Source organism: Sciurus vulgaris, assembly GCF_902686455.1.
Source record: "Sciurus vulgaris genome assembly, chromosome: 5".
NCBI lineage: Eukaryota > Metazoa > Chordata > Mammalia > Rodentia > Sciuridae > Sciurus > Sciurus vulgaris.
The window spans coordinates 99,320,718-99,347,924 of record NC_136465.1 but is presented as its reverse complement, the minus strand read 5'-3'; the positions used below and the strand labels follow the sequence as shown (position 1 = coordinate 99,347,924).

Sequence of the window (27,207 nt, the reverse complement as noted above, 5' to 3'; positions counted from 1 at the left end):
TGTTCCCACCTCGCCAGCCCTCTGCTTTATAGATAAGAGTTGGGGTAGCGTGAAAGCTGGTATGAATAAGGCTCATTCTACTGTCTGTCAGTAATCCTAGGGAGTGTTTCCTAGCCCAGGGGGGCTAGCTATTTTTAAGACCTTCTTGCTTGCACATGTCCGTGATCCCGGTAATTAGGGTGGTGCAGGCGAAAGAATTCCAAGGTCAAGGCTAACCTTCAGCAACTCTGTGAGACCCTATCTCAAAATAAAAAATAAAAAGGACTGGGGATATGGCTCAGTAGTTAAGTGCCCCTGAGTTCAATCCCCAGTACCACCCCCGCCCCCCCCAAAATTTCTCTCTCTTGCTGTGTGTGTAGGGTAGTGCAAGTCAGTAATTCTAGTAACTTCAGAGCCTGAGGCAGGGAGATCACAAATTCAAGGATAACCTCAGCAATTTAGCAAGACCATATCTCAAAATAAAAAAATAAAAAGGGCTAGGGATATAGATCAATGACAGAGCATCCCCGGTACCAGAAGAAAAAAAAAGTAAGTTATTAATACGATTTTTAAATGTGATTATGCACTGTCAGTGTTGGTCAAACATTAAATAACCATTGTAGAGATACGTCTTAAAATGTTTTATGTTGGCAAAATGTATCTAGAGTTGCCATGCTAAACAAACAAAGGACAGAATGCTCTGTGTTAGGTAACTACCTGTGAGAAAGAAATAATTAGGTCTCTGATGGAGAAACATACTAGAACAAAGTTATTCCAGGAGGGAAAAAAAGAAGAGAGATTCTCCAAAACAAACCTAGCTATTTGACACTGTCATCTCAGAGAAGTGTAACTTCAAAGGCAGGAGGCAGGATTAAGGCTTGATGTCTTCCATTGTCTCAGAAGACTTGTCCAAGCCCAGCTTGCTGGTGACGAGTCAGCTTTCCATGTTGAATGTGGTTTGGGAATCATCAATGGTGAACCTACTGGAACTCTGCTGAGAAGTGTTTATCTCATTACCTCCACTGTTTCCTGTTTCAGAGGGTTTCCCAACAAGTCATAGCACCTCTTCTCCAGGGGTCCTCAAACTGAATCTGTACCCTTGGGGGAGCCTGAAGAGTCCCCATGATGTGTATTGTAGTGAACAGCTTTAAAGAATCAATTTCTGAGTCTCAGTTTCCACTTTCACTTTTGTAAAAATGTCCTACTTGGAAATGTGTCTATTATCTGTTAGTATTCTAATCACTCTTTTCCCAGCCCACCAAACAAGACATATGGATCACCCGTCCCACAACTTGTACCCTATGTGGAGTGCAGGGAGAGGGGCTATAAGAACTCTTCTAAAACGCAAAATAAAAGGACCATCAGCCTTATTTCATCCAGATGCCTAACTCATGGCTTTACTAATTAGTTGTCTATCTCACTGCACAGCAAATTACCCCAAAACTTAGTAGCTGAAAACAATAAATACAAGTTCCTCAGGGTCCTTCATTCACTGTGGATATGGCTCCATCATCAGACTGAACCACTGAGATACGTGCAAGACATCTTGATTTTAGAAGCTAACGCAAAATTTTCCAGCAGGATATTGTGTCCTTCTGGTCCCATAATCAAGCCAGGTGATCTAACTGGTTAGACCAGTTGAAATCATCCATAACAAAACTGACCTTGGACTTGATAATGGAGATTCATATTATAAACAGCACATCATAAATTCCATTGCCCTTATATTGGTCATGGTCTACAACTAAACACCCAGGTTTTCTCAAAGAGTGTTTCCAGTCCAGTTAAAAGTAGACCTATTGTCCACACAGAAAGAAAGAAAGAAAGAGAGAGAGAGAGAGAGAGAGAAAGAGAGAGAGAGAAAGAAAGAAAGAAAGAAAGAAAAAGAAAGAAAGAAAGAAAGAAAAAGAAAGAAAGAAAGAAAGAAAGAAAGAAAGAAAGAAAGAAAGAAAGAAAGAAAGAAAGAAAGAAAGAAAGAAAGGATCTTTCCTTTAAAGGCCTTTGGTGTCAAATTCAATAAACTGAGGTTTTTACACAGATTTGGAAAACATCTAAACACAGAACATATCTTCACATGGAGATCAATTGTTCACAACATATATTGGAAGTGCTTGTAGTGCTTATTATAGTTCATGATGCATTTTCGGTGTTCAATAAGGGAAGGGAAAGAAAAGGCAATATTTATGGGCCCCATTTCTCTTTCTGCCTTTGCCTTTTCCCTCTTCTAAGCATTTTTATTTCCCCATTTCCATTGTAGTTCTTCTCTCAGCTATTTATAGTTCTGTTTCCTAAAAGGACCAGTGTAACCTTGATGTTCAGGCCCCAAATTCCTCCCTTTCCCATGCTGATTATATATTAATGTCTTTTATTCCTTGATACCTAGGTTCTGGATCCTATTAGAGTATTTTTCAGTTTATCCCCAGATAGAAGCTAGGCTTCCTACTTTGTAAGATATGACAGACTTGATATCTTCTCTCAACTTACAATTAAACACCACAATATTAATATCTATGTTCCTACTCACCAGGTTTTTCCCTAATAGGTTAAAATTGCTGTGTAACTTTTTATATTTATGTGAACATTTCATGATTGATTGTATTTACCATCTTAAAATTTCCTTTGTGACCTGAGTTCTTCACATTAAATTTGTTTTTAATTTTCAGGAAGATTGAATTTTAGTGTAAATTTTTTTTTTTTTTTTTTTGCGGTGCTGGGAATTGAACCCAGGGCCTTGTGCTTGCAAGGCAAGCACTCTACCAACTGAGCTATCTCCCCAGCCCTGTAAATCTTGTTAAGAAGTGATTTTCTGGAATAATGAAAACTCCTTTTAAGAGGTCATCTGTGAGGAAGTTCAACACAGCAGATCTAGAAGCTCAGTCACCACATCTACAAGACAGCCTAGAGCCATGATTGACCCTTGGCAGATCCTTGGAAATGTGTACTTCAGGATGTTCTCTATGTCATTAATTGATGATGTTGTTGTGCATACCTTGAGTGGCATACTGTGACTTACAAGTTTATCCATTTGCTTTGCTTATATTTAAGACTGACGATGAAGCCAGGCTTGGTGGTGCACGCCTGTAATCCCAGATACTGGGGAGGCTGAGGTGGGAGATCGTAAGTTCCAGGTCAGCCTGGCAACCTAACACAGCCCTGTCTCAAAATTAAAATAGATAAATAAAAAGGGGCTGGAAATAGTGCGGTAGTAGTAGCCTAGTATGTGTGAGACCCTGATTTCAATCTCCAGCACTGCTAAATAAATAATGGACTGGGGTGTAGCTCAATGGTAGAGTGCCCCTGGGTTCAATCCCCAGTAGTACAAAAAACAAAAACAAAAACAAAAAACTGAAGATGTACACCTGGCTTCATTGTTGGGATCCTGAGTTTGGGTTGCTATGGCTAGTAGGAAAGCAGCCTCTGTCTATGTGACCAGTTTCCCACAAAAACCTCAGAATCTGAAACCTGAATGGGCTTCCCTGAGTAGAGACCTTCCACAAATGTCTCTGTAGTGCATTTCCATAGAGAAAGCATGTCCCGTGTGGCTTCGGGTAAGAAAGGTCTCAGAATATATGTTGGGCCATTCTTGATACCACCAGGTGTGTCTTTTTCCTATTGCTTTTCCTCTCTATACTTTGATATAATGAACTTCGGCGGTCAGTTGATACCAAGTCTTGATACCAAGTCTTGTGAGTCCTGTGGCAAACTACCAAACTAGACAATCTTTTCTTCTTCCTTTCGGTACTAGGTATTGTACTCAGGCATGCTTTACCACTGAGCTACATTCTCCCAGTACTTTTTATTATTTATTTTGACACAGGGGCTCTCTAATTTGCCCAGGCTGACCTTGAACTTGTGATCCTCCTGCCTTAGCCCCACGAATTACTGGGATTACAGGCATGTGCTACCACACCTGGCTTAGAGATAATATTAAAATTCCCCAAATACCATCTACTCTAACTCACATTTATGTTGCCTTTTGTTTCTGCTAGCAGGTCAACCTATCTCTATAGAAATATGTCCAGTTATGGTGAACTCACTGCTTCTTGGTGGCACATGAATTTAAGAATAATTTTATTTTACCAACTATAGAATGCAATATTCCCAACTAGAACTTGAAAATCAAAGTTGAGTGATAAGTGAAATGCCCAAGTCAACGAGTCCCCCAAAGATTACCAGGGAGCCAGAGTCCGATGCAAGCGCAAAAGGAACATTTATTAGCAGACTCCAGTCCGGACTGTCATCTAACTCACCGATGCAGCAGGCGGAGGAGAAGTGGCCCCGACTGTTACAAGGGTTCCTTTTTTATAGGTAAAAACCATAAGCATGGAGTTGGGGACCACAGACGGGGGGTTTCATGCCTTAGTGTTTCGGGATTGGATAAGGATATGTGGGGTATACCTGACCTTGTTGAGGATAGGTCAGGGGGTGGGCATGATCTTAGAACAGGAACTTCTGAGCTCATAGGGACTTTCCTCTTGCACTATGATTGATCTGGGAGTGGGCTGTTTTGTTCTTCGGGGAGTTGGGGGCCCGACTGAGATGGAGGCTCTTCCCTAAGATGGATTCAGGTTGGTTCAATTGAGTCCCTTCAATAAGTAAGCAACTATTCTGGCAAAGTACTAATCCTCTTTTAAAATGCAGGATAGCCTTAAGTTAGTAAATATTATTTTTCATCAGGGATTATATTTGAAAGCTTAAAAGAAAAATTCCATTGTTAACCATGACAAAACAAATAACAAGAATTGGAGGTGATATGGAGAAACAGAAATCCTCACACAATGCCAGCAGGAATGGCTGTGGACACCAGCATGACAGTTCCCCAAAATGTTAAGCATGGAATTATAGATAACTCAGCAATTCCACTCCTAGATATTTACCCAAGAGAAGTGAAGACACATCCACATGAAAACATTCAGAAATGTTCACAGCATCATTTATCATACAAAAAGTTAAAAACAAAACAAACAAACAAAAAAAGAGCCCTCAAGCAATGAATGACCAAATAAAATGTGGAATATTATTTGGCAATAAGAAGAAATAAAATATCAATAGATGTTACAACATGATTGTCCTTGAAAACATGCTAAGACAGCCGAGCATTGTGGTGCACACCTATAATCCCAATGGCTTGGGAGGCTGAGACAGAAGGATCACAAGTTCAAAACCAGCCTCAGCAACTTAGCAAGGCACTTAGTGAGATCTTGTCTTAAAATAAAAAATGAAAGGGACTGGAGCTGGGGTTGTGACTCAGTGGTTAAGCACCCCTCCATTCAATACTCCATACCAAAAAAAAAAAAAAAAAAAAAAGCAGTAGCAGCTAAGTAAAAGGGAGCCCATCACAAAAGACTATATATGACTCTGTTTATATGAAATGTGTAGAATAAGCAAACTTATACAGACATGTATAAATCTGTATACAGACGAACTGGCAATTGTTTAGGACAGTAGCCGTTGGGAGAAAATGGAAGCGCCTGCTAATGAGTATGGAATTCCTCTTTGGGGTAATTAAAATATTCTAAAACTGTCATAGTGGTGGTTGTATAATATTGTGAATATATTGAAAATCATCAAATGGTGCATTTTAAATATAAATTCTACGGCACGTGTGAATTATATCTCAAGATGATTATATTTTTAAAAGGCCACCATTGGAATCTTTGATTAATTATTAATAGGCTAACAAAAAATGTTGTTATACTGTACCTTGCATCACGAATAATTTAAAAGCATGAATTGCTTGTGTGTGTGTGTGTGTGTGTGTGTGTGTGTGTGTGTGTCTGGGTGTGTGTGGTTATAGGGATTTTAACCCAGGGCTTTTCACATGCTAGGCAAGCAAACACTCTACCACTGAGCTACATCCAAAGCCCAAACAATCTGTTTTTATGATAAAATATTTTAAAGTTATATCTGCTAGAATCTCTTGCTAGTTGTTAACTCTAACTAGATAGAACTCAGATTCTGTTAACTTAAGAGATTTAGTAGTCACAGACTTTTCTCTTCTCTACCCATCCTCTATCCTTATGTGCAAAACAGAATGATGAGCCTCTGATTTACAAAGTAATGTTACAAGAATTTATATTATTTACACTTGCAGTAACGTTAATTGCAGTATTAATAACAGGGCAAAAAATGATCGAGTAAAGTAACTAATCAGAACTGCAAGCTCTTAGGAAGGAGTTGAGTCAACACATCTGCTTATTTCCAGGAGTGCCTGGTGTCGTCATAACACTCGACCATGCTTTGGGAACTAAACTCTTGGAATTAATTGAAATAGCCTCTAGTTAAGGGGTGGTTTTATGCTCCCCAGGTACTGAAATATGATGTGTCAGATTTTTATACCTTAACATAAAATCTGGGGTTGAGGTCTGTACTTGAGGTTAAGTAGGGGGATGTGCCTATGTGACCAAATTCCTATAAGAACTCTGAGCCCTGAGTCCTAAGTGTACTTAGTTGGGTAGCAAAATCTCACATGTTACTATAATTTGCAGTCAGATTGAAAGTACTTTAGCATGATGTGCATGGAGGGAGGACCTGGAAGTCTGCATCTGGCCTTTCTGTTCTTCACCAGTACATACATATTTTTTTACTTTCCTGTATCATGTCCTTTGCTATCATAAACTTTAACCATGAGTATAACCTGTTACTATTCAAATGAGTCTTTCTAACAAATCTTCAAACTATCACATTCTCAAGCCCCTTAAAGCAAAGCATTTCTCCAAAGACTATATTCAGAAACGGAGCAACAAAGTTGCTAAGTCTTAGTTTTATAAAAGTCCTATTTTTCAAAGAATTTCATACTATAATTAATATAACATGTTGGAAGCAGTTATGAATATTCACACTACACTACATATTGCACAGAAGAAAAATAGTTGATATTTTATCAAGATCTGCAATTTAACATTTCACAAAAGCATGTATTTTGAACAAGTTTTATGTCTCAGAGAGAGATCTTTCTCTGTGTGCTATAGGGGAAAGAGGGTGTATCCTTTATCTTTTTCCTAGACTTCTTTTGGGAATTATAAAGACTTGCATTGGTAAACCAAGCTCTTGATTTTCATTAGTTAGCACTGTAAGCAAAAAGCAGGCCTGTGATATATTTGGCTGCCATAAACTCATGGAAGAATGAATAAGATCTAATAATCACAGGGACATAAGGAACATATCGTGTTGGGAGCAGCAGATGAATTATGGGTCTTGAACTGCCCAGAGGCAGAGGCCCTACCTCTCTTGGGAATTTCTCGGCACAAAGGCACTGATGGAAGATTGCCCAGTTACTATGGCGACACCCTGTTCACCAATGTGTCTTGTTCACCAATGTATTCCATTCAACTGGAACAATGCCTCACACATAGTAAGGAATTAATGAACATTTGTTACAAGACTCTCACATTACTCTTCTTACTTTTTGCCCTTTACTAACATTGACTTTGAGTTCCAAAAAAATGCTTTGAAAAATTTTTCCTTAGTACCTTAGCATATGCTGTTTACTCTGTTCAGAAAACTCCCTGCTGTCACGTATTTAGTTAATAGCTACCTGTTTTTCAGATCTCAGTATACATGTTACTTTATAATTTGCTAATCTATAGTCTAAAAGAACTAGATCAACAAATAAATATAATTGCAAATTTTTACAAGTACTAAGAAGGAAAATATAGGCATAAGAGGATTATATAACAATGACCTTACCTTGTCAAGAATATCAGGGATACTAAAGCTAAAGGAGCAAACTTTTGGCAGTAAAACAGGTTAACACACACATAACATTAGTAATATACATTAAGCATATTTTTATTGGACACATGAATAAATAATTACATATTTAATATGTAATTGTGTGTATATGTACGTATGTGTAAGCAAATGTGATTAAAGATTGTGGCCAAGAAAAAAAATAATTTCTTCTATGATATAAAGCAGCATGAGGGCACTTTAGATGACTTTGTAGGAGGTTTTTGAGGAAGTGACATTTGATCTGTGAACTGAAGTTCTCCAAAGAAACTGCATGTATATTAAAGATCCTGCAGGTTGATGTCAATTGACTAGATCGTTGTGATTTGTAGAAATAAAGTGTTCTAGGTCATAAGTAAAATCGCCCTGGGCTAGGACTGGGGATGTGGTTCAATGATACAGTGCTTGCCTGGGGAGCACTGGCCCTGGTTTCCACCCCAGCACCTCAAAAGCAAAACAAAAAGATAACCTTAGGCTATTTCAGGCCCTTTACTAGTCAATTATCTTAACATTTCTTTCTGACCTAGCTTTCTCCTCACTAATAGATAAACTTCTCAGAATGTATCACTAAACCTAGCAGACCTCCAGCCTCCACCAACCCTAAGGCTAAGAATGCTCTCACATCTCAAATCCACAGAAGAAATTTCTATGCGTTGTTGTAATCTGCCTACATGATGCTCACTTCAGTGTAACAGGAAAATGTATTGATTTATAGCTTTCTTTTGTTCTGTGACTATAAAAGTTCCTGTAACCTCTTCTACAGTGTGACAGGTCAGGCAGGGTGATTTGAATACATGTTCCTAGGCCATAGTCACTCATATTTGGTTTACAATAAGAAAACCATTTTCTTATTTCCTCCAAAGCAAGAGTTTTTATTTTATGTTGACAGATCTGAGATTTGAACAGAGAAAAAGCCCAACCTGCTGGGTGTGGTGGCACAGGCTTATAATCTCAGCAACTCAGGAAGCTCAGGAAGAAGGATCACAGGTTCAAGGCCAGCCTCAGCAATTTAGTGAGGACCTTAGCAACTTAAAGAAACTCTGTCTCAAAATAAAGAATTTGAAAAATGGAAGGGGGAGGCTGGGGGTGTAGCTCAATGATTAAGTGTCCCTGGGTTCAAACCCTTGTACAAAAAGAAAAAAGAAAAAATCAAACAGAAGAAAAAAGGAAGAATGTTAAAAATTGTGAAACAACAAAAGCAGATGCCCTGAGACAATAAAGAGCCAGTATTACAGGGCTAGGGTTTGCTGCAAAACTGAGGCAGTTGTAGGAACCTCCTCTAAAACCCCAATTTTTTTTTAAATTTATTTTTATTGTAATCAAATGGGATACATGTTGTTTCAGTTTGTACATGGAGTAACAGCATATCATTTGCATATTCATACATTTACATAGAGTAATGATGTTTGATTCATTCCATTCTTTTTTCCTTCCCACCCCCCATTAAGTGTCATCATCCGCTTATCAGTGAGATCATTCCTCTTTTGGATTTTTGAGATTGGCTTATCTCACTTAACATGATATTCTCCAATTTCATCCATTTGCCTGCAAATGCCATAATTATATTATTCTTTATAGCTGAGTAATATTCCATTGTATATATATACCCCAGTTTCTTTATCCATTCATCAATTGAAGGGCATCCAGGTTGGTTCCATAGTCTGGCTATTGTGAATTGAGCAGCTATGAACATTGATGTGGCTGTATCTCTGTAGTGTGCTGATTTAAAATCCTTTGGGTATAGGCCGAGGAGTGGGATAGCTGGGTCAAATGGTAGGTCCATTCCAAGTTTTCTAAGGAATCTCCACACTGCTTTCCAGAGTGGCTGCACTAATTTGCAGCCCCACCAGCAATGTATGAGTGTACCTTTTTCCCCACATCCTCTCCAACACCTATTGTTGCTTGTGTTCTTGATAATCGCCATTCTAATTGGGGTGAGATGGAATTGTAGTGTAGTTTTGATTTGCATTTCTCTTATTACTAAAGATGGTGAACATTTTTTCATATATCTGTTGATTGCTTGTACCTCTTCTTCTGTGAAGCGCCTGTGCATTTCCTTAGCCCATTTGTTGATTGGGTTATTTATATTCTTGGTGTAGAGTTTTTTGAGTTCTTTATATATTCTGGAAATTAGTGCTCTATCTGAAGTATGAGTGGCAAAGATATTCTTCCACTCTGTAGGCTCTCTCTTCACATTGTTGATAGTTTCCTTTGCTGAGAGAAAGCTATTTAGTTTGAATCTATCCCAGTTATCGATTCTTGCTTTTATTTCTTATGCTATGGGGGTCCTGTTAAGGAAGTCTGATCCTAAGCCAACAAGGTGAAGATTTGGACCTACTTTTTCTTCTATAAGATGCAGGGTCTCTGGTCTGATTTCAAGGTCCTTCATCCATTGTGAGTTGAGTTTTGTGCAGGGTGAGAGACAGGGGTTTAGTTTCATTCTGTTGCATATGGATTTCCAGTTTTCCCAGCACCATTTGTTGAACAGGCTATCTTTTCTCCATTGCATATTTTTGGCACCTTTGTCTAGTATGAGAAAATTGTATTTATTTGGGTTTGTGTCCCTGTCCTCTATTCTGTATCATTGATCTACCTGTCTATTTTGGTGCCAATACCATGCTGTTTTTGTTACTATTGCTTTGTAGTATAGTTGAAGTTCTGGTATTGCGATACCCCCTGTTTCATTCTTCCTGCTAAGGATTGCTTTAGCTATTCTGGGTTTCTTATTCTTCCAGATGAATTTCATGATTGCTTGCTCCATTTCTGTGAGGTACGTCATTGGGATTTTAATTGGAATTGCATTGAATCTGTATAGCACTTTTGGTAGTATGGCCATTTTGACAATATTAATTCTGCCTATCCAAGAACATGGGAGATCTTTCCATCTTCTAAGGTCTTCCTCAATTTCTTTCTTCAATGTTTTGTAGTTTTCATTGTAGAGATCTTTTACCCCTTTGGTTAGATTGATGCCCAAGTATTTTATGTTTTTTGATGCTATTGCAAATGGAGTTGTTTTCCTCATTTCCCTTTCAGCTGTTTCATCACTTGCATATAAAAATGCTTTAGATTTATGCGTGATGATTTTATAGCCTGCTATTTTGCTGAATTCATTGATGAGGTCTAGAAGGAGGTTTTTGGATCCTCTAAATATAGAATCATGTCAGCCGCAAATAGTGACAGCTTAAGTTCCTGTTTTCCTATTCATATCCCTTTAATTTCTTTAGTCTGCCTAATTACTCTGGCTAGAGTTTCGAGGACAATGTTGAATACAAGTGGTGAAAGAGGACATCCTGTCTTGTTCCCGTTTTTAAAGGGAATGGTTTCAGTTTTTCTCCATTAAGAATGATGTTGGCCATGGACTTAGCATAAATAGCCTTTACAATATTCAGGTATGTTCCTACTATCCCTATTTTTTCTAGTGTTTTCAGCATGAAGGGGTGTTGTATATTGTCAAATGCTTTTTCTGTGTCAATTGAAATAACCATATGATTCTTATCCTTAAGTCTATTGACATGATGGATTACGTTTATTGATTTACAAATGTTAAACCATCCTTGCATTCCAGGGATGAACCCCACTTGATCGTGGTGCACAATTTTCTTAATATGTTTTTGGATACAGTTTGCCAATATTTTGTTAAGGATCTTAGCATCTATATTCATCAGGATATTGGTCTAAAATTTTCTTTCCTTGATGTGTCTTTTCCTGGTTTGGGTATGAAGGTGATATTAGCTTCATAGAATGACTTCGGTAGGGTACCCTCCTTTGCTATTTCCTGGAATACTTTGAGAAGTATTGGAATGAGATCTTCTTTGAAGATCTTGTAGAACTCGGCTGAGAATCCATCGGGTCCTGGGCTTTTCTTGAATGGTAGATTTTTAATGGCTTCCTCTGTTTCATTGCTTGATATTGATGTGTTTAAATTGTGTATGTCCTCCTGGTTCAGTTTGGGAGGAGCATATGTCTCCAGAAATTTGTCAATGTCTTCGGTACTTTCTATTTTGTTGGAATACAGATTTTCAAAGTAGCTTCTCATTATGTTCTGTCTCTCAGTGGTGTCTGTTGTGATATTTCCTTTTGCATCATGTATTTTAGTAATTTGAGTCTTCTCTCTCCTTCTCTCTGTTAGTGTGGCTAAGGGTTTATCTGTTTTGTTTACTTTCTCAAAGAACCAACTTTTTGTTATGTCAATTTTTTGAATAGTTTCTTTTGTTTCAATTTCATTGATTTCAGCTCTGATTTAAATTATTTCCTGTCTTCTACTACTTTTGTTGTTATTCTGTTCTTCTTTTTCTAGGGCTTTGAGCTGTAATGTTAGGTCATTTAATTGTTGACTTTTCATTCTTTTCTGGAATGTACTCCATGCAATGAAGTTTCCTCTTAGTACCGCTTTCATAGTGTCGCAGAGATTTTGATATGTTGTAGCATCATTCTCATTGACCTCTAAGAATTTTTTAAACTCCTCCCTAATGTTTTTTGTTATCCATGTTTCATTCAATAGCATATTATTTAGTCTCCAGGTGTTGGAGTAATTTCCTTTTTTTACTTTGTCATTGATTTCTACTCTCAGTCCATTATGATCTGATAGAACACAAGGCAGTATCTCTATTTTTTTGCATTTCCTAAGGGCTGCTTTGTGGCATAACATATGGTCTATTTTTGAGAAGGTTCCATGTGCTGCTGGGAAGAAAGTGAATCTGCTCGATGATGGATGGAATATTCTATATATGTCTATTAAGTCTAGGTTATTGATTGTGTTATTGAGTTCTATGGTTTCTTTGTTTAGATTTTGTTTGGAAGATCTATCTAGTGGTGACAGTGTTGCATTAAAGTCGCCCAGACTTATTGTGTTGTGGTCTATGTGATTCCTGAAATTGAGAAGGATTTCTTTGATGTACAGCAATGCACCATTGTTTGGGGCATAAATATTTACTATCGTTATGTTTTCCTGATTTATGGTTCCCTTAAGCAATATGAGATGTCCTTCTTTATCCCTTCTAACTTTGGCTTGAAGTCCACTTTATTGAAATAAAAATGGAAACCCCCACTTTTTTACTGAGTCCATGTGTGTGGTAGTTTTTTTCCCATCCTTTCACCTTTAGTCTGTGGATATCTTTTTGTATGAGATGAGTCTCTTGCAGGCAGCATATTGTTGGGTCTTTCTTTTTAATCCATTCTGTCAGTGTATGTCTTTTGATTGAGGAGTTTAGGCCATTCACATTCAGGGTTATTATTGAGAAATGATTTGTATTCCCAGTCATTTGGCTTATTTTTGGTTTTTAAGTTGGCTTGGTTTCTCCTTTGAATGGCTTTTCTCTAAGGTAGTTCCTCCCTTTGCTGACCTACATTGTTGTTTTTCATTTCCTCCTCATGGAATATTTTGTTGAGAACATTCTGTAGTGTAGGCTTTGTATTTGTAAATTCTTTTAACTTTTGTTTATCATGGAAGGATTTTATTTCATCTTCAAATCTGAAGGTTAGTTTTGCTGGGTATAGGATTCTTGGTTGCCAACCATGTTCTTTCAGAGCTTGAAATATGTTGGTCCAGGCCCTTCTAGATTTTAGAGTCTGGGTTGAGAAGTCTGCTGCTATCCATATTGGTCTCCCCCATATGTAATCTGATGCTTTTCTCTCGCGGCCTTCAAAATCCTATCTTTATTTTGAATGTTAGGCATTTTCATTATAATGTGCCTTGGTGTCGATCTGTTGTGATTCTGTGCATTTGGTATTCTGTAAGATTCTTGTATTTGATTTTCCATTTCATTCTTCAGGTTTGGGAAATTTTCTGATATTATTTCATTGAATAGGTTGTTCATTCCTTTGGTTTGTATCTCTGTGCCTTCCTCAATCCCAATAATTCTTAAATTTGGTCTTTTCATAATGTCCCATAGTTCTTAGAGATTCTGTTCATGATTTCTTACCATCTTCTCTGTTTGGGTGACTTTATTTTCAAGATTAAATATTTTGTCTTCATTGTCTGAGGTCCTGTCTTCCAAGTGGTCTAGTCTGTTGGTGATGCTTTCCATTGAGTTTTTTACTTGGTTTATTGTCTCCTTCATTTCAAGGATTTCCGTTTTTGTTTTTTGTTTGTTTGTTTGTTTGTTTGTTTGTTTTTTGAGAATCTCTATCTCTTTGTTGAAATGATCTTTTGCTTCCTGCAGGTGCTCTTTCAGCTTATTGGTATTATAATTTGTTGCCTGCATTTGCTCTCTTATCTCATCCTTGCTTTGCGAATCATCTTAATCCTGTATAATCTGAAGTCCTTTTCTGACATTTCTTCTAACATACTATCATTGGATTCTATTACTATAGAATCTAGATTTGTTTGGATCATTTTCTTCCCTTGTTTTTTCATGTTGTTCATGTATCTTCCCCTCTAGCGCTGCAGATCTGGGGTATTGCAAATTTCCCCCTATAGGCTTATAGAGGCCCTATAGGTTTCCAAAACCCTTTCTTTAAGGGGAGATCAATATTAGCAGTGCCCAAGTCAGACACTATGCAATCCTAGACCAAATAGCCCCTATGGGGACAATAACATCATGCAAATATTGGAGAAAGCGACTCTGAGGGAACAGGTAAACAGAAGGAAAAGAAAGCAAGAAACGTAAAGAAATAAAAACTTAAATATTTTTTTTAAATGGAGAAAAAAGAAAATATACTGTATAATAGACATATACTAATGAAACCTCCCAGTGTTCAGTAGCCTGATGTATGAGAGTTACCTGACAATGAGCTTCAAGCCTCCAGCAGGAGTCTCGGAATGGGATTTTCCCCACCCAACGATTGGAGCTACGGCTTCCAGGATTATCCAGGATGGCTGCTCTGGCTTCCAAATGTGTTGGCCAATGGGGAGCTGTAGCTTAGGGGTGGACCTGGTCAGCTGGAGGTCCTGGAGACAGGATGCAGTTGGTCCGGCAGTGGTCCTGGAGGTCGGGTGTGTTTGGTGTGGTTGTGGGATCCAGGAGGCCGGGTGCAATCAGTTGGTCTGGATTTCCAGTCATAGAGCACAGTCAGTTGGTCTGGGGATCCTGGCGGCAGGGAGCAGTCAGTTGATGTGAGGGCCCCAGAGGCAGGGAGTGATCGGTTGGGCTGAGGGATCCTGGAGACGGGACTCGGTCAGTCTGGCCAGGGGTCCTACAGGGCCTGGCTGTTGTCTCAAAATGGCAGCAGCCACATGTAATCAAACCTGCAGGTACTGTAACAGTGAACTTCCAGGCAGCAGCAGGCAGCTGGTTCTCCACTGGCGGTCTGCGGTCAATCTGCTGGCAGCTGTCGGACGATCGGGAGGTGAACCTCGAGTGTTGGGTGATGGATAGGGGTAAGGCAGGCGATGGATCCAAACCCCAATTTTTGCAATCATGCCAGAAAGACATGTCTCTTGGAGTAACAGGCATGAGTTATTAGAAGGGATGGAAAAGAGACAAGGGGACACTCTCAAAGGAGAGAGTGGGTCTTCCCAGAGAGGAGAAGGATGGCATGCCTCTCCTGTCCTCAGTTTTATTGGGGACCCAAGGAAGTTTCTAGAGAGTCCCATACAGGTCTACCTCCTAACTTTTGACCGATGGCAGGATGGCATCAGACTTTCAAGTTCCCACTTCCCCACTTCCATTACAACTCTAGTTCACTTTGGCCCATGCTGACTGGTTAATTGGAACCTGTTCTGACAGATTTTATGGTTGGGGGAATTATCTCTCTGAGTTCTGGGATCTGGTCTGCGTAAGGCTCATAAAAATTCTATTGACCCCTTCAGGGTAACTTGTGTTCTTGTCAGCATTTGGAGCCTGCATTTCTTCTGCAAATAACAGGTAATTTGCTGAGGAATATAACATATCCTGTCAACTCAAGTTAAGCAGGGCTGCAGGCAAATTGCTTTGATAATAAAAGGAAAACAAGTGAGGGTCAGCACAGTGGGATCAGTTTATAGAATTATTCCCTTAACTTCATGTTCCCAACCCAGTCTGTCTTTCTCTATCACCAGGACTGAGGAAGAAGGCTTGCAGAACTAAAGGGAGAGCTATGTAATAGCTCCAGTCAGAGAAGTTGAAAAAGGCCATGTGAAATAGCCTTGGAGTCCTTGAAAAAAATTTTGAATTTAGGAAGTCCATGTGGTGGCACACTTTGGAGGCCGAGGCAGAAAGACCTCAAATTGGAAGTCAGTCTGAGCAACATAGTGAGACTGCTTCAAAAACAATAACAATCAAAAAAAGAAATTTGGAATCTCTCTGAAATGCATTGAAAATCCATTATATTATTAAAGAGCAACATTAAAACTACATTTTGAAGGCTGGGGTATTGCTCAGTGATAGAGCACTTGCCTAGCACATGTGAGGCACTGGGGTCAATCCACAGCATCACATAAAAAAATAAAACAAGTAGGAGCTGTGTGCCCTGGCACCAAGAGGTCCCAGCCAAGGCGCCTGCCTGTCTCTTCAAGTACATAATCATCAGCAACACAGGTGTTGGTAAATCATGCTTATTGCTACAGTTCACAGACGAGGTTTCAGCCAGTGCATGACCTCACCATTGGTGTAGAGTTTGGTACTCAAATGATAACAATTGATGGAAAACAGATAAAACTTCAGATATGGACTATGGCAGGGGGCGGGTCCTTTCCTTCCATCACAAGGTGGTATTACAGAAGTGCAGCAGGGGCTTCACTAGTGTATGATCGACCAAGGAGAGATACATTCAACCTCCTGACAACCTGATTAGAAGATGACACCAGCATTCCAATTCCAACATGGTCATTGTGCTTATTGGAAATAAAAGTGATTTAGAATCTAGAAGAGAGAAAAGAAGAAGGTGAAGCTTTTGCAGGAGAACATGAACTTATCTTCATGGAAATTTCTGTTAAGACTGCTTCAAATGTAGAAGAGGCATTTATTAATACAGCAAAAGAAATTTATGAAAAAGTCCAAGAAGGCATCTTTGACATTAACAATGAGGCAAATGGCACTAAAATTGTCCCTCAGCGTGCCACTACTAACACAAAATACACAGGCAACAAGGGAAGACAGCAGGCCTGGAAAGACTGTGGCTGAGTCTGTTTTTGCTGTCTAGCTGCCCAAATGGAGTTACTCATTTACTCTTTTCACCCTCTCTCCTCCTGCTCAGCTGAGATATGAAACTATTTGAAATGGCTTTATGTCATAGAAGATTTTAATCCTTCAAACTCTTGTATAGTTTTGAATATATGGTTCATGTTCACTTAGAAAAAAGATTTTGGAGATTGTGTTCATGTCTATTTGCATTTGATTTCTAGGTCAGTTGATGTGATTATTTTGTTAAATGTTGTCTTGTGTTCTTAACTACAAACTGAATTGTATTAAACACTACAAAGTCATCTTGAATATTTTAAATTGATTTGTGTGGTTAAGTTTCCAAACACCTATGGTTACCTAATGTTTAATATTATAAAATCATCCTCAGAAAGTTTGTCAATATTTTTTTTTCTTTTTTTCTTTTTTTTTTTGTGGCACTGGGGATTGAACCCAGGGCCTTGTGTATGCAAGACAAGCACTCTATCAACTGAGCTATATCCCCAGCCCAAGTTTGTCAATTTTTAAGTCTGTATGGAAAAACAGAAGGACTCTTAATTCTGTATTTATCATTTACTTTCTGTACATATAGTTTAATAACTTGCTTGGATATAATTTGCCAAGCTTGAATTCTTTAATGCATTGCATAAATTCTATACTGTTTAGAGCTTAAAGCTACAGAAGCATTGTTAGGAATAGCTTGGACACTGAATTTTAAACTTTTTGACATTGTTAACAAGCATGTTCATCTTTTCTTGCCACTAGTCAAAAAAAAAAAAAAAAATGTTTAACATATATTACTAAAGGCTATGTATGTGTTAACCTGTTTCAATGTCAAAAAGTTTGCCATTTGTCCACAATTTCCTGTTGGGAAAAACACAATATAATGAGAGGAAAGGCAGAAGCACGGAATCCCTACATTTAAGTGACTCCAAGAAGAATGAGTATCCACATTTAGATGTCACTTTTTAGGGACTTTACTCTTTCCTTGAAACACAGTAATGTCTTCTTTTTCTTTTATTTTTAAAATTTTATTTATTTATGTATTTATTTATTTACTTATTTACTTATTTATTTTTTTGGTGGTGCTGGAAATTGAACCCAGGGCCTTGTGCAGGCTAGGCATGCACTCTACCAGCTGAGTTATAGCCCCAGACCCTTCTTTTTCTTTTATTCACATGATTTCTAAGTATATTTTTCAGGCAGGACAGTTTTTCAACCTTGATGTAAAGTGACTGTGTAAAATTTTTCTTTCAGTGTCAACCTGTAATCTTTAAAATATCATTATCATTTACTTTCTGTATGTATAGTTTAATAACTTGCTTGGGTGTAATTTGCCAATCTTGTCTGTTTTGAAGGGGATATGACATTAAATCTACCAGATGGAAAATCCTGTTATTAATAAAACAAATAAGGTTATTTAAAAAAAAACAACATTTTTTAAAAAACTACATTTTAAAGATTATTCTGGGTGAAGTACACTGAATGAATTAGAGGGGGAAGAAAGGAGTTAAAAGACTTATACTAATTCAGGTGAGAAACTATCAGGTAGCTAAAATGAGTGTGGCTATAGTAGAGACAGGGAGAACGAAACAGATTAGACAGAAAAAAAAAAGTTAAAATTATTCAGATTTGGTGATTGATTAGATATTAACATTAAAGGAAAAAGATGGTCCCCAGACCCCTGAAAGGAGAAATGGGCTGAATGATAGTGCCATTTGCTGGGATATCCAAGGGGAAATGTTAAATGTATTGTTGAAAATAGTTCCAAGGAGTTTTGATAGGGACATATTTGTCTTTAGATGACCACTGAAGCCATGCGTATGGATAGTAATGCCCGGGAAGAAAGCATAAAGTAAGAGGAGAAGGCAGCCCATAGCTAGCTCTGGAGAAACATGGGTGTTTAAAGGCAAGTGATCCAGAAATAGTGTCATGTCCCTGTAATCCCAGCAACTCTGAAGACTGAGGCAGGAGGATTGCACCTTTGAGGCCACCCTCAGCAACTTAGTAAGACCCTGTCTCTAAATAAAAAATAAAAAGAATTGGGAATGGAAAGGGGGAAGTCAGGTGACCGCTACAGCTGCCACCAGTTTGTCATCAGAAGGAAGATGGCAGATCTGGAGGAGCAGTTGTCTGATGAGGAGAAAGCATGTATATCAGTGAAATTCATCATTCATGCCCCTCCTGGAGAATTTAATGAGGTTTTCAATGACACTCAGCGACTACTTTATAATGATAATCTCAGGGAAGGAGCAGCCTATCCTTTTGCACAGCCCATCCATTCGGACCAATTACTCCAGTAAAAACGAAAGGTTATAAAGATCAGGTATTGATAAAAGAACATGGGGAACTGGGAAATGAAAAGTTTTTGGATCCAAAAACAGAATCCGTTTCAAATTTGATCACTTAGGAATGGAAGTAACTGATCCAAGACCTTACAAAGCAGAAAATGTGATTGAATTATGGAGAACTTCAGTAGAAACTGCTCTGCAAACTTACATAAAAGAACATTACCAAGAGGGAGGCTGCATTCCTTGTCGCTCCATAACTCCGGTTTCAAGCAGAGGATATCTGTTTCTTGATTGCTCAAGTCAGGCGCCTGTCATCTGCCATTTGCCTGCCTCTCACCTGTCCATCGCCTGCCTTACACCTATCCATCACCCAACGCACGAGGTTCACTTCCTGATCGTCAGAAAACAGTCAGCAAACTGATCACAGACCGCCAGTGGAGCACAAGCTGCCTGCTGTTGCCTGGAAGTTCACTGTTACAGTACCTACAGGTTTGATTACACGTGGCTGCCGCCATTTTGAGACAACAGCCAGGCCCCATAGGACCCCTGGCAGGACTGACTGAGCCCCATCTCCAGGATCCCTCAGACCGACCTATCACTCCCTGCCTCTGGGCCCCTCACATCGACTGACTGCTCCCTGCCGCCAGGACCCCCAGACCAACTGACTGCACCCTATCACCGAGACCCCAGACGGACTGATTGCACCCGGCCTCCAGGATCCCACAACCACACCAAACACACCCGACCTCCAGGACCCACGCCAGACCAACCACATCCCACCTCCAGGACCTCCTGCTGACCGGGCCACACCCAGAGCAACAGCTCCACATTTGCCAACACATTTCAAAGCCAGAGTGGCCATCTTGGATAATCCTGGAAGCCGTAGCTCCGATCTTTAGGTGGGGCAAAACCCATCCTGAGACTCCTGCTGGAAGCTTGAAGCTCATTGTCAGGTACCTCTCATGCATCAGGCTACTGAACTCTGGGAGGTTTCATTACTATATGACTGTTATACTGTAGATTTTCTTTTTTCTCCTTATTGAAAAAATTTAAATTTTTATTTCTTTACTTTTCTTGCTCTCTTTTCCTATTGTTTACCTGTTCCCTCAGAGTCTCTTTCTCCCTTTTTTGCATGCTAACATCCAAATTATTTTGATTACACTCTCATCCTTTCTATTATCTAGAACTTCTGTATATTCTTTTCTTATCCCATTAACACCGACATTCTACATCCCTCTGTATCCTCTTTGTCCTCCATTTGAAACTGCAGACCTTATTGCAAATCTGTTTTACTGAAGATAATATTTGAACTCATTCTGTTTATTATGACAATTTTGTTATTGTCCCCATAGGGGCTATTTGGTCTAGGATTGCATAGTGTCTGATTTGGGCACTGCTAATATTGATCTCCCCTTAAAGAAAAGGTTTTGGAAAACTATAGGGCCACTATAAGCCTATAGGGGGAAATCTGTAATACCCCAGATCTGTTCTGCACTGCTAGAGAGAAGATACATGAACAACATGAAAAAACAAGGGAAGAAAATGATCCAAACAAATCTAGATTCTATAGTAATAGAATCCAATGACAGTATGTTAGAAGAATTGTCAGAAAAGGACTTCAGATTATACATGCTTAAGATGATTCGCAATGCAAAGCATGAGATAAGACAGCAAATGCAGGCAATGAATGATAATATCAGTAAGCTGACAGAGCAAGTGCAGGAAGCAAAAGATCATTTCAAAAAAGGATAGAGATTCTCAAAAAAAGCCAAACAGAAATCCTTGAAATGAAGGAAACAATAAACCAAATAAAAAACTCAATGGAAAGCATCATCAAAAGACTAGACCACTTGGAAGACAGAACCTCAGACAATGAAGACAATATATTGAATCTTGAAAATAAAGTCGCCAAAACAGAGAAGATGGTAATAAATCATGAACAGAATCTCCAAGAACCATGGGACATCATGAAAAGACCAAATTTAAGAATTATTGGGATTGAGGAAGGCACAGAGATACAAACCAAAGGAATGAACAACCTATTCAATGAAATAATATCAGAAAATTTCCCAAACCTGAAGAATGAAATGGAAAATCAAATACAAGAATCTTACAGAACACCAAATGCACAGAATCACAACAGATCGACACCAAGGCACATTATAATGAAAATGCCTAACATTCAAAATAAAGATAGGATTTTGAAGGCCGTGAGAGTAAAGCATGAGATTACATATAGGGGGAGACCAATACGGATAGCAGCTGACATATCAACCCAGACTCTAAAATCTAGAAGGGCCTGGACCAACAAATTTCAAGTTCTAAAAGAACATGGTTGCCAACCAAGAATCCTATACCCAGCAAAACTAACCTTCAGATTTGAAGATGAAATAAAATGATAAACAGAAGTTAAAAGAATTTACAAATAGAAAGCCTGTGCTACAGAATGTTTTCAACAAACTATTCCATGAGGAAGAAATGAAAAACAACAATGTAGGTCAGCAAAGGGAGGAACTACCTTAGAGAAAAGCCACTCAAAGGAGAAACCAAGCCAACTTAAAAACCAAAAATAAGCCAAATGACTGGGAATACAAATCACATCTCAATAATAACCCTGAATGTGAATGGCCTAAACTCCTCAATCAAAAGACATAGACTGACAGAATGGATTAAAAAGAAAGACCCAACAATATGCTGCCTGCAAGAGACTCATCTCATACAAAAAGATATCCACAGACTAAAGGTGAAAGGATGGGAAAAAAACCTACCACACACATGGACTCAGTAAAAAAGTGGGGGTTTCCATTTTTATTTCAGATAAAGTGGACTTCAAGCCAAAGTTAGTCAGAAGGGATAAAGAAGGACATTTTATATTGCTTAAGGGAACCATAAATCAGGAAAACATAACGATAGTAAATATTTATGCCCCAAACAATGGTGCATCGCTGTACATCAAACAAATCCTTCTCAATTTCAGGAATCACATAGACCACAACACAATAATTCTGGGCGACTTTAATGCACCGCTGTCACCACTAGATAGATCTTCCAAACAAAAACTAACCAAAGAAACCATAGAACTCAATAACACAATCAATAAACCATGCTTAATAGATATATATAGAATATTACATCCATCAACAAGCGGATTCACTTTCTTCCCAGCAACACATGGAACCTTCTTGAAAATAGGCCATGTGTTATGCCACAAAGCAGCCCTTAGGAAATGCAAAAAATAGAGATACTGCCTTGTGTTCTATCAGATCATAATGAACTGAGAGTAGAAATCAATGACAAAATAAAAAATAGAAATTACTCCAACACCTGGAGACTAAATAATATGCTATTGAATGAAACATGGATAACAAAAAACATCAGGGAGGAGATAAAAATATTTTTAGAGGTCAATGAGAACGACGATACAACATATCAAAATCTCTGGGACACTATGAAAGCGGTACTAAGAGGAAAATTCATTGCATGGAGCACATTCCAGAAAATAATGAAAAGTCAACAACTAAATGACTAACATTACAGCTCAAAGCCCTGGAAAAAGAAGAACAGAATAACAGCAAAAGTAGTAGAAGACAGGAAATAATTAAAATCAGAGCTGAAATCAATGAAATTGAAACAAAAGAAACTATTCAAAAAATTGACAAAACAAAAAGTTGGTTCTTTGAGAAAGTAAACAAAATAGACAAACCCTTAGCCACACTAACAAACAGAAGGAGAGAAAAGACTCAAATTACTAAAATTCATGATGCAAAAGGAAATATCACAACAGACACCACTGATATTCAGAACATAATGAGAAGCTACTTTGAAAATCTGTATTCCAACAAAAGAGATCTACCGAAGACATTGACAAATTTCTAGAGACATATGCTCCTCCCAAACTGAACCAGGAGGACATACACAATTTAAACACATCAATATCAAGCAATAAAATAGAAGAAGCCATTAAAAATCTACCATCCAAGAAAAGCCCAGGACCAGATGGATTCTCAGCCAAGTTCTACAAGATCTTCAACGAAGAACTCATTCCAATACTTCTCAAAGTATTCCAGGAAATAGAAAAGGAGGGTTCCTACCAAACTCATTCTATGAAGCTAATATCACACTTATACCCAGACCAGGCAAAGACACATCAAGGAAAGAAAATTTTAGATCAATATCCTTGATGAATATAGATGCTAAGATCCTTAACAAAATATTGGCAAACCATATCCAAAAACATATAAGAAAATTGTGCAACACAATCAAGTGGGGTTCATCCCTGGAATGCAAGGATGGTTTAACATCCGTAAATCAATAAACATGATCCATCATGTCAATAGACTTAAGGATAAGAATCATATGTTTATTTCAATTGACGCAAAAAGCATTTGATAAAATACAACACTCCTTCTTAATCAAAACACTAGAAAAAGTAAGGATAGTAGGAACATACCTGAACATTGTAAAGGCTATTTATGCTAAGCCCATGGCCAACATCATTCTTAATGGAGAAAACTAAAACCATTCCTTTTAAAAATGAGAACAAGACAGGGATGTCCTCTTTCACCACTTCTATTCAACATTGTCCTCGAAACTCTAGCCAGAGCAATTAGGCAGACTAAAGAAATTAAAGGGATACGAATAGGAAATAGGAACTTAAGCTGTCGCTATTTGCTGATGACATGATTCTATATTTAGAGGATCCAAAAACCTCCTTCTAGACCTCATCAATGAATTCAGCAAAATAGCAGGCTATAAAATCATCACGCATAAATCTAAAGCATTTTTATATGCAAGTGATGAAACAGCTGAAAGGGAAATGAGGAAAACAACTCCATTTGCAATAGCACCAAAAAACATAAAATACTTGGGCATCAATCTAACCAAAGGGGTAAAAGATCTCTACAATGAAAACTACAAAACATTGAAGAAAGAAATTGAGGAAGACCTTAGAAGATGGAAAGATCTCCCATGTTCTTGGATAGGCAGAATTAATATTGTCAAAATGGCCATACTACCAAAAGTGCTATACAGATTCAATGCAATTCCAATTAAAATCCCAATGACGTACCTCACAGAAATAGAGCAAGCAATCATGAAATTCATCTGGAAGAATAAGAAACCCAGAATAGCTAAAGCAATCCTTAGCAGGAAGAATGAAACAGGGGGTATCGCAATACCAGAACTTCAACTATACTACAAAGCAATAGTAACAAAAACAGTATGGTATTGGTACCAAAATAGACAGGTAGATCAATGGTACAGAATAGAGGACATGGACACAAACCCAAACAAATACAATTTTCTCATACTAGACAAAGGTGCCAAAAATATGCAATGGAGAAATGATAGCCTCTTCAACAAATGGTGCTGGGAAAACTGGAAATCCATATGCAACAGAATGAAACTAATCCCCTATCTCTCACCCTGCACAAAAATCAACTCACAATGGATGAAGGACCTTGAAATCAGACCAGAGACCCTGCATCTTATAGAAGAAAAAGTCAATCCAAATCTTCACCTTGTTGTCTTCCTTAACAACACTCCCATAGCACAATAAATAAAAGCAGAAATCAATAACTGGGGGGCTGGCGATATAGCTCAGTAGGTAGAGTGCTTACCTCACAAACACAAGACCCTGGGTTCAATCCTCAGCACAACAGAAATAAATAAATAAATAAATAAAAATAAAAAGAATCAATAACTGGGACAGATTCAAACTAAATAGCTTTCTCTCAGCAAAGGGAACTATCAGCAATGTGAAGAGAGAGCCTACAGAGTGGGAGAATATATTTACCACTCATACTTCACATATTTCCAGAATATATAAAGAACGCAAAAAACTCTACACGAAGAATACCAATAACCCAATCAACAAATGGGCTAAGGATATGAACAGGCGCTTCACAGAAGATCTACAAGCAATCAACAAACATATGAAAAAATGTTCACCATCTTTAATAATAAGAGAAATGCAAATCAAAACTACACTAAGATTCCATCTCACCCCAATTAGAATGGTGATTATCAAGAATACAAGCAACAATAGGTGTTGGAGAGGATGTGTGGGAAAAGGTACACTCATACATTGCTGGGGGGGATGCAAATTAGTGCAGCCATTCTGGAAAGAAGTGTGGAGATTCCTTAGAAAACTTGGAATGGACCAACCATTTGACCCAGTTATCCCACTCCTTGGCCTATACCCAAAGGACTTAAAATCAGCATACTACAGAGATACAGCCACATCGATCTTCATAGCAGCTCAATTCACAATAGCCAGATTGTGGAACCAACCTCGATGTCCTTCAATTGATGAATGGAGAACGAAACTATGATATATATATATATATATATATATATATATATATATATATATATACACACACACAATGAAATATTACTCAGCTATAAAGAATAATAAAATTATGGCATTTGCAGGCAAATGGATGAAATTGGAGAATATCATTCTAAGTGAGATAAGCCAATCTCTAAAATCCAAAGGATGAATGATCTCACTGATAAGTGGATGATGACAAATAATGAGGGGTGCGAGGGGGGCAGGGATGGAGGAAGGAGGGACTGTATAGAGGGAAAAGAGGTGTGGAAGAGGTGGGGGAGAAGGAAAAAATAACAGAATGAATCAAACATCATTACCCTATGTAAATGTATGAATATGCAAGTGGTATGCTGTTACTCCATGTACAAGCAGAAACAACATGTATCCCATTTGTTTACAATAAAAATAAATGTTAAAAAAAAGAACATTACCCAAATGGGGTCTGTACTGTGTATGGTAAAAAGTAAAATAGATGGACAGCAAACATAAATAATATGAAAATGGAGAGTCATCAGTTCCAAGCAAAAATCTTTTAGAATGGACATTGGAGGTCAGAGTGGATGTTTACAGTCACTCCTTTGACCACTCAAGTGATTGGTATCTTGAAAATTCAGGTTTATTATTGTGAAGATGGTAATGTTCAGCTAATGAGTCATAAAGATATACAAGATTACCTAACAGAAATGAGGTGCAGACAACAAAAGAATTTATATAATATTGTAGAAGCTGCAGAAATTGAATACCAGACTGTCGCCGCCTGCAGCAACAATCCCGTAGATATTTGTTACCGCCTGCAGCAACAATAGCACGGGTATTTATCGGAGGTGGACTGGAAATAAACTACTTCTATTTCTGCCTTGCTTGCTTGCTTATTCCCTAGCTTATTGAGGAAAAAGAGGCTTGCTTGATTTTAGAGGAAGAGAAGCTTTGAGAGAAAGATAGGCTTTGCTTATAGAGAAAGTTTTAGAGAAAGAGAGGCTTCTACGCTTATCAGAGATCTATTTCTTCTTAGAGTTCTGCTGCTTCTTCTTAGAGCTACGTCCTGCATCGTGTGAAATAAAGGTGCATCTATCTGAGGTGCTTCTTAGTGGTGCTCCCGCATACTGCGATCTGTGATCTACGACCTAGAGGTATGTTCTCAGTTCTCCGCTCTACGATCTGTCTTCTGCCTACTGCCCACTTATATTCCTTCCAGGAGGTGGAGGGCAGGCCACGCCAGTTGAGATCAGGCGAGGCGCCAGCTGCCCTATCACGGCAATGGTCAAAATGAGCAGGCCCGAGCAGGAGCACTCGGGAACACCTGTGCACGTGATTTGTGCATGGACTTAATTGAATACAGCTAATGATAAATCACCTCGGTGTGCTTATATTAATCAACCTTCTCACTGCTGATGTAATCCAAACAACCTCCGGCTGGCCGCCAGGCACCATCCCAGTGCAGCCCACATGGCACAGCCCCCAACACCAGACTGTCCTCAGTGAGAAATATCAGACAATGTCAGGCACTACTTTCAAAGCCTTACATCCACAGTTGCCAGTTACACGTACTAGATTGATTGGAACAAGATTCTTAGTTACAACATTGGCAAAGAAATGCAGAATACATAAGATGAACATTGCATGACCAGATCAGTTTAGTGTCTTTGCGTTAAAAAAAAATTGTTGTAAAAATATTCAAAACTGTCTAGCTGCCTAGTCAACATGGGCTATTACCATTTAAAAATGTAATTAATTAGTTTGGTTAGAGCATAAAGTTTAGCTAATCAACCATTATTTTTCATTTCTTTTGTTCAAAGAGGGCTAAAAATGAGTTTAAGTGTCTCTTACTTTCTGT

General features: G+C 38.3%; 2 pseudogenes across 2 annotated transcripts; both read left to right on the top strand.

The window, feature by feature from the left end:
* Positions 1 to 3,508: 3,508 nt before the first annotated feature.
* LOC306662264 (ras-related protein Rab-2A-like) lies at positions 3,509 to 16,751 on the top strand (annotated as a pseudogene). The gene is made up of 3 exons: positions 3,509 to 3,527; positions 15,482 to 15,515; positions 16,087 to 16,751. The product of its transcript is annotated as a ras-related protein Rab-2A-like (transcript).
* A 2,105-nt stretch (positions 16,752 to 18,856) lies between these two features.
* LOC306662263 (F-actin-capping protein subunit alpha-2-like) lies at positions 18,857 to 26,981 on the top strand (annotated as a pseudogene). The gene is made up of 3 exons: positions 18,857 to 19,284; positions 25,797 to 26,122; positions 26,842 to 26,981. The product of its transcript is annotated as an F-actin-capping protein subunit alpha-2-like (transcript).
* Positions 26,982 to 27,207: the final 226 nt, after the last annotated feature.